Here is an 8590-nt window from a genome sequence, read left to right on the forward strand (position 1 = left end):
TCGGCGGGTCATACCAGGATTACCTGGACAGGAGTGGCTTACTTGATGAAGGCAGGTTAACCCGGGGTTTTAGGTGAATATACCAGGCTTCCAAGCTGTGGCTTGATAGCCAATTACAAGGGTCCTTTAAAACTCTTTGTTGCTTTGCACAAAGAGCCCCCATGTAACTTTGTGAGTTGTGCTCAATGGGTGCCTATGTTTGAGCTGCGCTTAGCAAGAAAACTCTCTTTGGCCCCTTGGGTGTGAAGCTCCCAAGCTTTGTTGTGGCATGATAGCCGGTTTAATGAACAAACAGGACGTCGCTTTATAAGCAGAAGCCCCCTTGTAACCAAGAAATATTGGAAGAACGATAGAGGCCCTGCTTGTAGCAAGGATGCCAGTTTATTATATTGATCATAATATATACATTGTCAAAATATGTACATAATGGGAGCCTATGGCTCAGGTGTAGTCAGGCCGAAGATGAGCGATATTCCACGGCCGACGGGTCTCCTCCTCCGATTTGCGTGAGTCTTTGTGCTCTCGAATTTCGATGAGGTAGTATGATCCGTTGTGCAGATTCTTGCTGACCACAAAGGGCCCTTCCCAAGGTGGGTATAACTTGTGCATATCGGTCTGATCCTGGATGAGCCAGAGCACTAAGTCGCCTTCTTGAAAGGTTCTTGTTTTAACCCGGCGGCTGTGATAATGCTGCAGGTCTTGCTGATAAACCGCCGAACGAGCCAACGCCATGTACCGTTTTTCATCTAACAGGTCCAGTGCTTCTTGACGTGCTTGCTCATTGTCCGCTTCAACATAAATGGCAAACCGGGGCGAGTCATGATGAATATCACTTGGGAGTACCGCCTCTGCCCCGTAAACCATGAAGAAAGGTGTATAACCCGTAGATCGATTTGGGGTGGTGTTTATGATCCACAACACAGATGGTAATTCCTCCACCCAACAACCTGACATCCGCTTCAAAGGAACCATAAGCTGGGGCTTGATACCCTTCAAGATTTCTTGATTAGCTCTCTCAGCTTGACCATTAGACTGGGGGTGAGCCATGGACGACACATCAAGCCAGATGTGCTCTCGTTGACAAAAGTCCTTCATCTCTCCTTTGGAAAGGTTCGTGCCATTATCTGTGATGACGCTGTGTGGAAAACCAAAACGGAAGATCACCTTCTCGATGAATCGAACTGCCGTGGCTGTTTCACACTTGCTTACTGGCTCCTCTTCAACCCATTTGTAAACTTGTCAACCGCCACCAACAGGTGGGTCTTCTTATCTTTGGAGCGCTTAAAAGGCCCTACCATATCAAGCCCCCAAGTAGAAAACGGCCAAGTGATTGGAATCATCCTTAGCTCCTGAGCCGGAACATGAGCTCGTCGTGAAAACATCTGACAACCGTCGCACCGCCTCACCAAGTCCTCAGCATTAGCATGAGCCGTCAGCAAATAGAAGCCGTGACGAAAAGCTTTAGCAACAAAGGATTTTGAACCGGTGTGGTGACCACAGTCTCCTTCGTGGATCTCACGTAGAATCTCACGACCTTCTTCAGGAGAAACACAGCGCTGGAACACACCCGAGACACTGCAATGGTGTAACTCACCATTGTGAATAACCATGGATTTGGATCGCCGGATTATCTGCCTTGCCAAAACTGCATCTTCCGGCAACTCACCCTGGTTCATATACACCAAATGGAACCGTCCAATCCGGAATAATATGTAAAGCAGCCACCAATTGTGCCTCCGAATCAGGAATAGGCAGGTCCTCCTCTGTAGGCAACTTAACTGACGGGTTATGCAAGACATCTAGAAAGGTATTGGGTGACCGGTTTACGCTGAGATCCCAGCCGGCTTAAAGCATCTTCTGCTTCATTTTTGCGCCGATCAATGTGCTCAACCTGATAACCCTTGAAATGACCAGCAACAATATCCACCTCTCGTCGGTAAGCCGCCATGAGTGGATCCTTGGAATCCCAAGTACCTGAAACTTGCTGAGCCATCAGATCGGAGTCCCCAAAGCATCGTACCTGGCTTAAGTTCATTTCCTTAGCCACTCGAAGACCATGGAGTAAGGCCTCGTACTCAGCTGCATTGTTAGTACAAGGAAACATTAAGCGGGGAACATAACGAATTTTATCACCTCGAGGGGAGGTAAGGACAACTCCAGCCCCCGAGCCCTCCAATTGCCTGGACCCATTAAAGTGAATAGTCCAGTATGTGCTATCCGGTTTGTCTTCCGGTGCCTGCAACTCTATCCAGTCATTGATGAAATCCCAAGAGCTTGGGACTTGATAGCTGTTCGAGGCATATATTTCAAACCGTGTGGTGCAAGCTCAATAGCCCACTTAGCAACTCGGCCAGTTGCCTCCCTATTCTGGATTATATCCCCCAAAGGAGTGGAACTGACCACTGTGATGGGATGGCCCTGAAAGTACTGTTTAAGCTTCCGACTGGTAATGAAAACCCCATACACCAGCTTCTGCCAATGCGGATATCTTTGCTTTGACTCAATGAGCACTTCACTGATATAATAAACCGGCCTTTGAACCGGATATTCCTTCCCGGCCTCCTTGCGCTCCACCACAATAGCTACGCTGACAGCTCGGGCATTGGTAGCTACGTATAACAATAGCGGCTCATCATCGACCGGAGCAGCAAGAACCGACGGTTCAGCCAACTACTTCTTTAAGTGTTCAAACGCCGTATTGGCAGCATCACTCCAGACAAAATTGTCTGTCTTCTTCAACATCTGATACAAAGGGACCGCCTTCTCTCCCAACCTGCTGATAAACCGGCTCAGAGCAGCAATACGACCGCCAGACGTTGAACATCATTGATGCATGCCAGTTTAGCCAAAGACGTAATAGCCTTGATCTTTTCTGGATTGGCCTCAATGCCCCTGTTAGATACCAGAAAACCTAAGAGCTTGCCTGCCGGAACACCGAAAACACACTTGTCCGGATTGAGCATCATCTTATAAACCCAAACATTGTCAAAGGTCTCCTTGAGGTCATCTATCAATGTCTCCTTTTTCCTGGATTTCACCACAATATCGTCCACATAAGCATGAACATTGCGCCCAATCTGAGTATGAAGACAATTCTACACACATCACTAATAAGTCGCCTGGGCACTCTTGAGCCCAAAGGGCATAGATACATAGCAAAAGGCTCCAAGGGAGTGATGAAGGCTGTCTTCTCCTGGTCCTTAACTGCCATCTTGATCTGATGATAATCAGAATAAGCATCCAAGAAACTCAAACACTCACAACCTGCCCTAGCATCAATGATCTGATAAATACGAGGGAGAGCAAAAGGATCAGCCGGACAAGCCTTGTTCAAGTCTGTGTAATCCACACACATGCGCCAAGTGCCATTCTTCTTAAGCACTAGTACCGGATTAGCCAGCCACTCCGGATGAAAAACCTCAATTATAAACCCAGCTGCCTGATACGTCCATTTTGCATCATGCTTTTATACCATTATTTATTGCATTATGGGCTGTTATTACACATTATATCTCAATACTTATGGCTATTCTCTCTTATTTTACAAGGTTTATCATGAAGAGGGGGAATGCCGACAGCTGTAATTCTGGCTGGAAAAGGAGCAAATGTTGGAAACCTATTCTGCACACCTCCAAAAGTCCTGAAACTCCACAAAACAACCTTTTGGAATTAATATGAATTTTTGAGCGAAAGAAATACACCAGGGGGCCCACACCCTGTCTAGGAGAGAGGGGGCGCCCCCCCTATAGGGCGCCCCTATCTCCTGGGCCCCCTGGTAGGCCTCCGGTGTCCATCTTCTGCTATATCATCGCTTTTACCCTGGAAAAAATCGTGGGCAAGCTTACGGGACGAAACTCCGCCGCCGCGAGGCAGAACCTTGGCGGAATCAATCTAGGGCTCTAGCGGAGCTATTCTGCCGGGGACACTTCCCTCCGGGAGGGGGAAATCATCACCAACGTCATCACCAACGATCCTCTCATCGGGAGGGGGTCAATCTCCATCAACATCTTCACCAACACCATCTCCTCTCAAAACCCTAGTTCATCTCTTGTACCCTATCTTGTATCAAAACCACAAATTGGTACCTGTGGGTTGCTAGTAGTGTTGATTACTCCTTGTAGTTGATGCTAATTGGTTTACTTGGTGGAAGATCATATGTTCAGATCCTTTATGCATATTATTACTCCTCTGATTATGAACATGAATATGCTTTGTGAGTAGTTACGTTTGTTCCTGAGGACATTGAAGTCTTGCTATTAGTAGTCATGTGAATTTGGTGTTCGTTCGATATTTTGATGAGATGTATGTTGTCTTTTCCTCTAGTGGTGTTATGTGAACGTCGACTACATGACACTTCACCATTATTTGGGCGTAGAGGAAGGCATGGGGAAGTAATAAGTAGATGATGGGTTGCTAGAGTGACAGAAGCTTAAACCCTAGTTTATGCGTTGCTTCGTTAGGGGCTGATATGGATCCATATGTTTAATGATGTGGTTAGGTTTACCTTAATACTTCTTTTGTAGTTGCGGACGCTTGCAATAGGGGTTAATCATAAGTGGGATGCTTGTCCAAGTAAGGGCAGTACCCAAGTACCGGTCCACCCACATATCAAATTATCAAAGTACCGAACGCGAATCATATGAACGTGATGAAAACTAGCTTGACGATAATTCCCATGTGTCCTCGGGAGCTCCTTTCTCATTATTAGAAATTGTCCAGGCTTATCCTTTGCTACATAAAGGATTGGGCCACATTGCTGCACTTTACTTATTTCATTTACTTGTTACTCGTTACTATTTATTTTATCACAAAACTATCTATCACCTACAATTTCGGTGCTTGCAGAGAAAACCTTACTGAAAACCACTTATCATTTTGCTTCTGCTCCTCGTTGGGTTCGACACTCTTACTTATCGAAAGGACTATGATTGATCCCCTACACTTGTGGGTCATCAAGACTCTTTTCTGGCGTCATTGCCGGGGAGTGTAGTGCTTTTGGTGAGTGGAACTTGGTAAGGAAACATTTATATAGTGTGCTGAAATTTTCTGTTACTTGTCACTATGGAAACTAATCCTTTGAGGGGCTTGTTTGGGGTATCTTCACCCCAACCAGAAGAGCAAAGAGTTGCTCCTCGACCTACTAAACTTTATGAAAATATTTACTTTGAGATTCCTTCGGGTATGATAGAGAAACTGCTAGCTAATCCATTTGCAGGAGACGAAACATTGCATCCCGATCTACACCTTATCTTTGTGGATGAAGTTTGTGGATTATTTAAGCTTGCAGGTATTCCGGATGATGTTGTCAAAAGGAAGGTCTTCCCGTTATCTTTGAAGGGATATGCATTGGCATGGTATAGGCTATGTGATGATACGAGATCTTGGAATTATAAGCGATTGAAGTTGGAATTTCACCAGAAGTTCTATCCTATGCATCTTGTTCATCGTGATCGTAATTACATATATAATTTCTGGCCTCGCGAAGGAGAAAGCATCGCTCAAGCTTGGGGGAGGCTTAAGTCAATTGTATATTCATGCCCCAATCATGAGCTCTCTCGAGAAATGATTATTCAGAACTTTTATGCTCGGCTTTCTCTTGATAATCGCAACCTGCTCGATACTTCCTGTGCTGGTTCTTATATGCTGAAGACTATTGATTTCAAATGGGACTTATTGGAAATAATTAAACGCAACTCTGAAGATTGGGGTTCCGGCGATGGTAAGGAGTCAGGTATGACACCTAAGTTCGATTGTGTTAAATCTTTTATGGATACCGATGCTTTTCGTGGATTTAGCGCTAAATATGGACTTGACTCTGAGATAGTAGCTACTTTTTGTGAATCTTTTGCTACTCACGTTGATCTCCCTAAAGAGAAGTGGTTTAAATATAATCCTCCTATTGAAGTGAAAGTAGTTACACCTATTACAGTCGAAGAAAAGACTATTACCTATAGTGATCCTATTGTTCCTACTGCTTATGTTGAAAAACCTCCTTTTCCTGTTAGGATAAAGGATCATGCTAAAGCTTCGACTGTTGTTCGTAAGAGTAATACTAGGACTTATACACCTCCTAAGAAAATTAATGTTGAACCTAGTATTGCTATGGTTAAAGATCTCTTGGATGAGGATTTAGATGGGCATGTTATTTCTTTCTGTGGTGAGACTGCTAATATTGCTAGGCCAGATACTAAGACACGTAGACCTGTCGTAGGCACGCGTGTTATTTCTGTTAAAATAGGAGATCATTGTTATCATGGATTATGTGATATGGGTGCTAGTGCTAGCGCTATACCTTATGATTTATATAAAGAAATTATTTACAACATTGCACCCGTTGAATTAGAAGACATTGATGTTACTATTAAGCTTGCCAATAGGGATACCATTAAACCTGTTGGGATTGTTAGAGATGTTGAAGTTTTGTGTGGGAAGGTTAAATACCCTGCTGATTTTCTTGTTCTTGCTTCCCCACAAGATGCCTTTTGTCCCATTATTTTTGGTAGACCCTTCTTGAATACAGCTAGTGCTAAGATTAATTCTGAAAAGAATATTGTCACTATTGGCATAGATGGTATGTCTCATGAGTTTAATTTTGCTAAGTTTAGTAGACAACCTCGTGAAAGGGAACCACCTAGTAAGGATGAAATTATTGGTCTTGCTTCCATTGCTGCTCCTCCAACTGATCCGTTAGAACAATACTTGCTAGATCATGAAAACGATATGTTTATGAAGGAAAGAGAGGAAATAGATGAAGTGTTCCTTAAACAGGAACCTATGCGGAAACATAACCTTCCCGTTGAAATTCTTGGGGATCCCCCTCCACCCAAAGGTGATCCCGTGTTTGAACTCAAACCTTTACCCGATAATCTTAAGTATGCTTATCTTGATGAAAAAGAAATATATCCTGTTATTATTAGTGCTAACCTTTCAGAGAAAGAGGAAGAAAGATTATTGAAAACTCTGAAGAAGCACCGAGCTGCTATTGGATATACTCTGGATGATCTTAAGGGCGTCAGTCCCACGTTATGCTAACACAAAATTACATTGGAGGACGATGCCAAACCAGTTAGAGATCCTCAAAGACGATTAAATCCCAAGATGAAAGAAGTGGTAAGAAAGGAGATACTAAAGCTCCTTGAGGCAGGTATTATTTATCCCGTTGCTAATAGTGAATATGTAAGCCCTGTCCATTGTGTTCCTAAAAAGGGAGGTATTACCGTTGTTCCTAATGATAAAGATGAATTGATCCCACAAAGAATTATTACAGGTTATAGGATGGTAATTGATTTCCGTAAGTTAAATAAAGCTACTAAGAAAGATCATTACCCCTTACCTTTTATTGATCAAATGCTAGAAAGACTATCCAAACACACACATTTCTGCTTTCTAGATGGTTATTCTGGTTTCTCTCAGATATCTGTGTCAGCGAAGGATCAATCTAAAACTACTTTTACTTGCCCTTTTGGTACTTTTGCTTATAGACGTTTGCCTTTTGGTTTATGTAATGCACCTGCTACCTTTCAAAGATGTATGATGGATATATTCTCTGATTTTTGTGAAAAGATTTGTGAGGTATTCATGGATGACTTCTCGATCTATGGATCCTCTTTTGATGATTGTTTGAGCAACCTTGATCAAGTTTTGCAGAGATGTGAAGACACTAGTCTCGTCCTGAATTGGGAAAAGTGTCACTTTATGGTTAATGAAGGCATTGTCTTGGGGCACAAGATCTCCGAGAGAGGTATCGAAGTTGATAAAGTCAACGTTGATGCTATTGAAAAGATGCCATGTCCCAAGGACATAACAGGTATAAGAAGTTTCCTTGGTCATGCCGGTTTTTATAGGAGGTTCATTAAGGACTTTTCTAAAATCTCTAGGCCTCTGACTAATTTATTGCAAAAAGATATTCCTTTTGTCTTTGATGATGATTGTGTAGAAGCATTTGAAACTCTTAAGAAAGCTTTGATTACTGCACCTATTGTTCAGCCACCTGATTGGAATTTACCCTTTGAAATTATGTGTGATGCTAGTGATTTTGCTGTAGGTGCTGTTCTAGGGCAAAGAGTCGATAAGAAATTGAATGTTATCCAGTATGCTATTAAGACTCTTGATACTGCCCAGAGAAATTATGCTACTACTGGAAAAGAATTCTTAGCAGTTGTGTTTGCATGTGATAAGTTTAGACCTTATATTGTTGATTCCAAAGTTACTATTCACACTGATCATGCTGCTATTAAATATCTTATGGAAAAGAAAGATGCTAAGCCTAGACTCATTAGATGGGTTCTCTTGCTCCAAGAATTTGACCTACATATTATTGATAGAAAGGGAGCTGAGAACCCCGTTGCAGATAACTTGTCTAGGTTAGAGAATGTTCTTGATGACCCACTGCCTATTAATGATAGCTTTCCTGATGAACAATTAGCGGTCGTTAATGCTTCTCGTACTGCTCCTTGGTATGCTGATTATGCTAATTACATTGTTTCCAAATATATACCGCCTAGTTTCACATACCAGCAAAAGAAAAAGTTCTTTTATGATTTAAGACATTACTTCTGGGATGACCCACGCCTTTATAAAGAAGGAGTAG

The sequence above is a fragment of the Triticum aestivum genome, chromosome 5B (genome assembly GCF_018294505.1).
Source record: "Triticum aestivum cultivar Chinese Spring chromosome 5B, IWGSC CS RefSeq v2.1, whole genome shotgun sequence".
Lineage (NCBI taxonomy): Eukaryota > Viridiplantae > Streptophyta > Magnoliopsida > Poales > Poaceae > Triticum > Triticum aestivum.